This window comes from Vulpes lagopus, chromosome 6, assembly GCF_018345385.1.
Source record: "Vulpes lagopus strain Blue_001 chromosome 6, ASM1834538v1, whole genome shotgun sequence".
Classification (NCBI taxonomy): Eukaryota; Metazoa; Chordata; class Mammalia; order Carnivora; family Canidae; genus Vulpes; species Vulpes lagopus.
In genome coordinates, this window is record NC_054829.1 from 106,480,118 (window position 1) to 106,489,781 (window position 9,664).

The 9,664-nt window shown below is 41.1% G+C and overlaps 1 pseudogene; it reads right to left on the reverse strand.

The window, feature by feature from the left end:
* Positions 1-4,277: 4,277 nt before the first annotated feature.
* On the reverse strand, positions 4,278-6,501 carry LOC121492697 (annotated as a pseudogene).
* Positions 6,502-9,664: the final 3,163 nt, after the last annotated feature.

The window sequence follows — 9,664 nt, forward strand, 5'->3', positions numbered from 1 at the left end:
GCACTGTTGGTGGGAATGTGAACTGGTGCAGCCACTCTGGAAAACTGTGTGGAGGTTCCTCAAAGAGTTAAAAATAGACCTGCCCTATGACCCAGCAATTGCACTTTTGGGGATTTACCCCAAAGATTCAGATGCAATGAAATGCTGGGACACCTGCACCCCGATGTTTCTAGCAGCAATGTCCACAATAGCCAAACTGTGGAAGGAGCCTCAGTGTCCATTGGAAGATGAATGAATAAAGAAGATGTGGTCTACGTATACAATGGAATATTACTCAGCCATTAGAACGAAAATACCAACCATTTGCTTCAACGTGGATGAAACTGGAAGGTTTTATGCTGAGTGAAGTAAGTCAATCGGAGAAGGACAAACATTATATGTTCTCATTCATTTGGAGAATATAAATAATAGTGAAAGGGAATATAAGGGAAGGGAGAAGAAATGTGTGGGAAATATCAGAAAGGGAGACAGAACATAAAGACTCCTAACTCTGGGAAACGAACTAGGGGTGGTGGAAGGGCAGGAGGGCGGAGGGTGGGGGTGAATGGGTGACAGGCACTGAGGGGGCCCTTGACGGGATGAGCACTGGGTGTTATTCTGTATGTTGGTAAAGAACACCAATAAAAAATAAATTTATTATAAAAAAAAAAGTTAAATGTGATCTAGAAAGTGGTCTAACATGATCAATTTATCAAAACCAATAGCTATACTGTGCACAACAGGAGAAAGAATCTATTCATAGGTAATGGCTTTGCCTTTAATACATGTGCGTGTGCCACATTAGGCTTGCCTGTTTGCTAAGTGGCTAAACGAAGGATAGACAAAGTCAGCCCTTCTTTTTTTGCGATTAGGTATAACAGATTTAGATAATGTAAAGTTAAAAAAAAAATTTATTAATGAAAGTAAATTAAAATGAAAATATCATAGGGAAATGTCTTTTTTTAAACAGATTTTATTCATTTAATCATGAGAGACACAGAGGGAGGCAGAGACCCAGGCAGAGGGAGAAGCAGGCTTCCCATGTGGAACCCGATGTGGGACTCGATCTCAGGGCCCTGGGATCATGACCTGAGCTGAAGGCAGATGCTCAACCACTGAGCCACCCTGGTGTCCCAGTAAATGTCTTCCTGAATAGGAGCAAAACCATAATCTTCATTTAAAATACAACTTCTGGAGCACCTGGTCAGTCATTCAGTTAAGCGACTAACTCTTGGCTCAGGTCATGATCTTAGGGTCATGAGATTGAACTCCGCAGTGGGCTCTGTGCTGGGCATGAAGCCTGCTTGGGATTCTCGCTCTCCCTTTGACTACACCCCTCCCCACTCATGCTGCTCTTGCTCTCTTAAAAAAAAAAAATTGGGGTCTGGGAATCCAATTCAATCACTTACCAATATGGGGCCCTGGTGCTTGTAAAAAGCTTAGCTCCCTCATCTAAATCATCTAAAAGTGAAAATAATGATAACAACCAACTCAGAGAGTTGTGAAGATTAAATGAGGTAATAGATGTTCAATACATAGCACTGACCCTGGAAAATAATGATCAGTTAATGTCAGCCATTATTATTTCATGGCTTCAATGTATTAGTCATAACTAGGTATGACTGCAAGTAACAGAAGTCAAATAACAGTAGCTTCAACAAGATAAGAATGTATCCTCTGTGATGTAAAAGTCCAGTGTTTTGTTATTTGTGACTAGAACGGTGGCTTTTTTCCATGAAGCCCTTCTTCCAATTTAAATACTATCTGTACTTCAGTGGTCCCTCTGCATCCACAGGGGGTACGTTCTAAGACCCCCGGTGGATGCCTGAAACCACAGACAGTACAAAACGCTGCATATATTCCCAGTGCATACATGCCTATGATGAAATTTGATTTATAAACAAGGCACCATAAGGGAATAACAACAACAGTAATAAAATAGAATGATTACAATATAGTGTAAAGTTCTGTATGGCCTGTCTCAAAATATCTCATTGTACCTTACTCAATCTCCTTCTTGTGATGATGAGAGATGATAAAATGCCTGTGTGATGACATGAAGTGAGGTGACTGATGTAGGTGTTGTAATGTGGTTAGGCTGCTACTCACCTGCTAATGATACTTCAGAAGGAAGGTTATCTGCTTTGGGGCCCTGGGGTAACTGAAACTTAGTAAAGTGAAACCGTGGATTAAGGAGGGTCACTGTAGTTGTCTTTATCCAACCAAACCTTGATGCTTTATGGGATGTTTTTAATAACTTTAAAAATTGTGAATACAAAGAACAATGTCCAAGTATGTGTGCAATTAAGATGACATAATTAGAGGTGAGGAGAGATTAGAAATCATCAGAACCCAGGTGAGAGGTGAAGGTTCTGGAGTTTGGAATCTGAGAGAATCAAGTCTGCAAGGAAAAGAGTCACTGGAAAGAAAAGTAGAGAGTCAATTACTACTTGAAGATATCTTTGTTAGTGGGTGGGAGGAAGAGAAGAAATGAGCAAAAAAATAAAAGAATGAAAAAGGAAACCCAAATGATTTATTTCTAGACACACACACACACACACACACACACATTTTAGGAATACATGTAGATGCAATAAACCTAAATATTAAGGAAAACAAGAAGGAAAGAATGAATTTGAGATCCATCATGACAGTTCCCTGGGTTGAGGTGAGGCTGTGAGGTTGGATGGTGGGGACATGTGTTAATCTGTAGCAAGTTAAGGACAAGGTTCTAGCTTTTTGTTTGAATGAGTGGTGGCTATTATTTTATTAAAAGTAACTCTTTTACAAAAATGGATACCAGAAAAGAAATAAACTCTAACAGACCAATTATTATAGAAGAAAGAACTTCCAAGACAGAGAATAGCGAGAGGGAAAAGACCAGAGTTACAACATGAACAAAAAAAGATAAATTCCAAAAGAAATGTAATAAGAAATGTGCATTCTTAGGGTTCAAGATATTGGAGTTTAGATGTCAGCTTTAGAAGTGATGTCATTTTTCTGGGCCCTGTATTCTCATGTCTACATAGGAGAAGCGGGTTAAACAATTTTATGGATCTCTTTCAGCTTTAATATGCCATGCCTATAGAACCTTCTCTTTTTAAATCTTTGAACTTGACTATAGCATAAGCATTTCCATGGCCTTTCATTGCCTCCAGTAAATATCTTGGATAGTTGTCTAGAATATGAAAAAACAAATGAAAGAGACACATTTCTTTTAAAACCTGAACAGAGAGAAGAATTGTGTGACAGTTAGCCCTGTATTTCTCTATCTTATTTGGGGGAAATAAAGATCTGAGTGCTTGGGAGTGTGAGATCTCTCCCTGTGGCTAGTATGGTTTGTGGTGTTATACTTCTTCTGGCTTTATGTGAATGTACTTCTGAAAATTATGGATGTGCTTCTGAAATTATAATGGGAGGTGGTTGTTGTGTAGTGGAGAGAAAAATACATATAGATCCAAAGAACTGTGTTTAAACTCCACCTTTGCAGCTTCATAGCTGTTTGCGTATAAGTCAGGTGACTACCCAAAAGCAGAATCCTGGTCTATAGAAGAAGATAATAATATAATCTTTTCAGGGTTGCTGTGAAAACTGAAAGGAATAATATAATTTCACTTTATAACCTGTAAAGTGCTGTACTCTGTGAATTGTTTCACTGGCATGTTATAAAAATTCTGTTTTTAAACCTTCCTAAGTATGCATTTCCTATTTGAGCAATGAAGTTAAGTACACTACTGTCTGTATGGTCAATGTCAGACTGCTCCTATAGCTCCAGAATTGAGTGTTCTGGATTTTCCAAGTCTCTCCGTCTCTTGCTATTAACCAGGCGATTTTATGAATCCAAAAGTCTCTTCTGAACGGTCCTCCAAGGGTTTTGAAAAAGAATGCTGCTTACTTGCCAAGTTATTACAAAATGGAAAGCCTACATTTCTGATAAAGAGCTCTCCTATGCCTCAATTTTGCAAAAAGCAAGGTCAGGACTGCTAGGATTAGGGTTTCCATCGTCATTGTTGGATGGTTTTCAAACTCAAATGCTTCAAGGTGTTGGGGCTGGGGAGGAAATGAGTGACTACCTTCAGGGAGGGTACCTTAACTTTCTTTTTAATTGAACAGCAACAAAAATACCAGCATACGCTCAATAGTAAATATCAGCTGATCCTTTGGTTGGTTGGGGGAAAAGAGAATGTTGGATATGTGATGAAACAAACTCCAAATGCCTAAGGTGGGGGTGGCTGCTACTCACTGACCACCAAGTGTTGTCAATTAGGTTTCTCACGAAGGACTAGAGATATTGATTTTTATGTCATATTTGCCAGTTTTAAGGCTAGTTAATAACAGAAATTTCAAAAATGGCTGTGCTGACCAATAATATTTATGGGAGAAAAATATGACCTGTGCCAGATTCCAGTGGCCACTGAATGACTCCTAGGTTAGGGAGATGTGGTACTGGGGCAAAAACGATCATTAATACAAGTCTCTCACGGTCCATTTGTGCAGAATTCTCTCTTGATTTGGCTCTCATAAAACTGAAGCAATAATTGTTTATTAAATGCATTGTGTCTTCTAGTTTTGTCTTTGACTAGAAGGTAAACTTGGAAACGGCACAAATTAGATTTCTGAGGGCTTCCAGGTCAGGGTTTCTTTGACATCAGTTTAGCTAAAGAGTCTCCTAAGTTTTCACCACGGAGCTTCTGATTCCTTGAATCAACAGTGAATCTAGATATACACTTATTTTCACAATCTCAAGGTGATTTGGCTGAAGAACCATCTCATTTGACACAGTTGAAAAATGTTGCCCTAAAGTTGTGGTTGTGCAATCATTTTTCTTTTCTTTTCTTCTTTCTTTCTTTTTCTTTCTTTTCTTTCTTTCTTTCTTTTTCTTTCTTTTCTTTCTTTCTTTCTTTCTTTCTTTCTTTCTTTCTTTCTTTCTTTCTTTCTTCTTTCTTTCTTTCTTTCTTTCTTTCTTACCAGTGTGTGAGCAGGTGAGCTTTATTTATACTCTCAAACTCCTAGGACTTTGCATGAAGTCCTCATCCCTAATCTCAGAGATGTCACTCCACAACACAGTGAATGCTAATGTCCCACCCGCTTTGGGGGAAGGGCGCTTACACTACACACTTTTGGAGACACCCCAAAGATTGTCTGGCACTTTGGTACAGAAAGGATTTGGTCCAATTTCTTACTGGCTCAGGATAGTAAATAGTACATAAAGTTGGCTGCTCAACCCCTCTGGGGTAGGGTGGGCCGGAAGGTAGACGGGGTCTGGGACAGCAGGGCAGACCGTGGGTGTGGGCTGGGGTTCTGGACGACAGAGGTAGTTGATCCTGGGTGGCTGCTGGGGTGGCGGAGGGTAGCCTGAGTGCGCAGGCTGCGTAGATGCTGCTCCGGGGGTTTCCGTCTGCCCAGCCCCCCAGGCCACGGCTCTGAAACCGTAGCTGGAGATGCCTCTGGGCGCCTCCCCAGAGCCGCTGGCGGGAATGATGCTCCTGCTGATGTGGACGCTGCTGGTGCGGGGGCGGCCTCTGCTGGGTCGGTGTGTCCTATCATGGTCCTCGGGGGGCACAGCACAGGGGGGCCTTCCCAGACCATGGCCACCCCGGGGCCGGAGGTCACGTAGCCCATGAGGGCTGCGGAGAAGGGCTTCCTCTGCAGGTCACCGTAGTGCTCAGCAAGGCTCTCTCTGGCGCCTGCAGCATCTTCATCCCCACCAGCTTGAAGCCCCTCCTCTCAAGCGCTGGATCACATCCCCACAAGCCGCCGCTGCACCCCATCTGGCTTCACTGCAACCAGGGCCCGCCCTCGAGTCCAGGAGGACCCTCCCGAGTTGGGGCGCGCGAGCAGGCTAGGCCCGGGGAGGGGGGGGGGCCCAGGGCCCAGGGCCCAGGGCCGAGCGCGGGGAGAGCATGGGCGTCTGAGCCCCGAGGATGAGCTCCTCTTTCTTCTCTGGCTAGTTCCTACTACAGACTATTCAGTTTCCAGAAATTTCCATAACAGAATGTGCTCACTCGATCCAGGTTGTTCACAGGTAAGGAAGGCTAGTGGTTGGCACTGTGCTCCCTTCTCCCCCCTGATGCGGTGGGAGTGGAGTTGGGGCCATGATCACTTGGTTGCATAGACCCACGGCTCCAAATGACTTAGCAGGGAGTGGGGCCTATTATAGGATGGTTTTTTCTTTACTGTTCTTCTGTTTTTAAAAATTTGCTATTACACCAATGCAAGATTTAAAAATTCCTTAGTTACAGGAGAGTAACTCGACTTGATTTCTTGCTTTCATAGTTTCTACCGAGAATTGACGTAGGATTTGGAAGCCCCTGAATGTACTGACCAACACAAAGCAATGGAGGTGCAAGAGAGCAGTACCCCTCAGTCATGGTTCTAGTTGTTTCTCGGAAAGGCCTGTTCTGTCTACTGTTACTTCCCAGGATAAAATTTCTTTCTTCAGAAACTGGTGCTGTCTATTCTTTATTTTAGACTGAAACTAACTTTTGTGTAAAGCAGCATTTTCATTTCTTTGTAAACAGAGATGCAGTTTTAAACCTGCCAAGAATGAAGTGGTAAGTGTTTAACTTCAGAGCAAGTTATTTTAAAAATATTCATATGGGAAACTTTATGTCACCTACTGCCAACAAACAAGAATGATTGCCAGAATTAATAGATACATGCACAGCTAGTTCTGACCTCTGTTTAGCATGGTAAAGGAGGAAAATGTATTTTGACTATTAAGTATAACTTTCTTTACAACATCTTTGCTTTTAAGTGATTGCCCAACACTCTATCTTGTCATCGCTGGCCAAATCAGTAATGTCCAATTTTTCATTATTAACAGACCACTTTGATATGGAAATTCATAGGCTTTCTTTCTATGTATACCAGGAACTTTCATGGAAATGCTCACCTAATTTCAACAATAACCTGAAATGGGGGCTTTGTTCTCACTTCATAGGCAAGGCTCAGTGAAGTTAAGCAAGTTTTTCAGAATCACAAAATAAGTCAGTGGAAGAGCATACATTATTCCTTAGGTTTGTTCAATCCCAAACTTTTTTTTTTTTTTTTTTCAATCCCAAACTTAATGATTCATTTAGTCATGCTTTAACAGTGGTTACTCTATGGTACTTTGCTGGGGACCTAGCAATTGAGAATCTGGTGCTGTAATTAACAAGTACCAACATGATTTTTGGAGTGGGTGTCTCACAGAGTGGAAGGGAAGTTAGAGAATAGATGAGACCAGACAAAGAATGAAGACAAGACTTCGAATAGTCTCTGGATATCTAGGCAGCAGGATACTCTGGACTCCATGATAGAAGGAAAAGCTCCAAAAGTTGTTGTCATCCTCTTAATTCAGTTTGCTTGTAATTCCAAGTCCCAGGAGAGAGATTCCTATTAGACTAGCTGGCATTAGATGCTCTTTTGCTAGGGGAAGGAAGAAATCCTGAACATAATACCAACAAGACTGCTTATAGCTGGGAGAAATAATTCCTCCAAAGTGCTTTGAGGAAGGGAAAATGGGTGCTAAGATGTCCCCCCTCAAAAAAAGTCAAAAGTTCACATATGGTTGTCCTTGAGAACATTAACCTTATGTAGTACTAAGACTAATCCTGAATTTCACTTCATAATCTATTATGCAGATTTCATACATGGATTTGCTCAGACCGTTCATAAATTTCTTTTTATATTGAGCCATAACCACTGACTCTGATAAAATTTCTTCCAGTAGTTTCTGCATAACTACTTCATGCAAAAATTAGAATTTATTTAATCTTAATAAACACTTTAAGATTCCAAGAATGTCTGATTCAGGATGTGACAATATGTTTTATTCACAGCCTTTGTGATTTGTAGAATGTGATAATATTTTCTCCTGTCCCTGGATGTTCCTGTCACATTTCTGGTCTTTAGCACATCTAAGTCAAATGCAACAAGGTAAGGTAGCCTAGTGAGAGCCAGAGTAAGAGAGAGTTCCACACACCCAGGTGGGAACAAGCACAGCATGCTGTCCAAAGGGGGTGGCAAGTGGTCTTAGGCTTCCAAATGAAATTAATGGAGCCTTGTGATGGAAAATCGAAGAATGGGAGATACTCTTCATTTCTACACAAGTTGAGAATCAATATCAGAAAAGCTTATTGAAAATAGTATGCTTGAAACCACTAGGCTGTGGTTCAGGGGCAAAATGATAAGTTGCTCATTCATACTCTAAATGCCTTACCAGTCCATAGACAAGACTCCACAGATATGTGCACTCTGTCTATGGAAAGCCTCCAGACCACCTCCTACTCAATTCACTAGTCACTTTAATTTTGGCCTTCTTAATTCAATGATTTCCTGCATTTGGACTTTGTACCTTGACCTCCTTCACCTGAACTGGCTTGCTCCATAACAGGCTCCTGGCTTTGACTTTGGTTATATGTCAGCTCTCCACTCACTGGCTACCAGGTCACTGTGGTCCTGGAAAGGTCACTGAGTGTACTCTGCCTGGGAGCCTGGTTGGGCTGTCCTGTAGCTAGAGAAAAAACAGACAAGGGGGAGTTAGGACAGCTGGAGGGAGATGGGATTCTTGCCCACTGGTCTCCAGGATTCATCCTAGGGCAGGAAATGTGTGGAGAAGAGAAAGACCCAGGGGCCTGAAATTGGCCTCGGGCCTGACACCAGAAAATGAATGGCCTAAAACCGCAAGGTCATGCTCTTGGGTCAGGACTTCAACCCAACTGATTACTTTATTTGCCTCTCTGACTTTACTGACTCCATGATGTCTTTCCTGAGGTGTGGCAATCTCCAATTCACATAGTAATCAAGGTACAAATCAGCCATGTGTGTGAACATGGCTGTAATAAACGTTTCACTGGAAGTTTTTCCCACATGCCTCCTAGCCTCAATAATGCAGTGGAATATTTCAGGGGAGGGAGAATAAAATAGATATAATACTTCTTAATTCTTATTTTAAGAATTTCTATTCTTAAGAGATTATCTTATAAGAAAATTTGGATTATATGTCTCTAAAGGTATTTCTTTCTGGCTTTTTAAAAAATAAAAGCCTTTCCAAAGCTTCTGACAAGTTATTTCCAGACATCTAACAATTCACTCACTCCTACAGGGGGCTGCCAAGTGGTACCAAGACCTCTCTTGGACCACTGGCATGGTCTGTTATACCATTACTATGTTTTTGACAATGATGTATTTTTCTATATTCAAAATTGCTAAATGGTTCTTCCTCATAATTGTTCCTGCTCTGTGTTCCCAGTATCCTCACTTATCTTTATGAAGGTATTTATTATACTTATTTAAATTCCCACTCTGTTCAACTGGCTCTGCTTCTCTTGAATAAGGCATTTTATTTATTGTGTCTGCTTCTTGGCTCTTGTTTTCAGATGTCACATAATTTCCATTCCGAATTTATCTTTATTGCCTCGGGACAACAGCCTCAATCACATTGCAATATTGTTAATTAAAAAAAAAAATGAAAGACTTAGAACAGTGCTGGAAAGAAAGCACCAAATACTTGCTAGCTATGGCGTGTTTACTTTCTCTGGGTAAGTACCGAATTACCCCCAACAGCTGCTTCAGACAATATCTATTTATTATCTCATAGTCTATATGTTAGAAGTCTGGGTGGGCTCAACTGATGTGTCTTTTTTTTTTTTAAGATTTGACTTATTTATTCATGAGAGACACACACAGAGAGAGGCAGAGA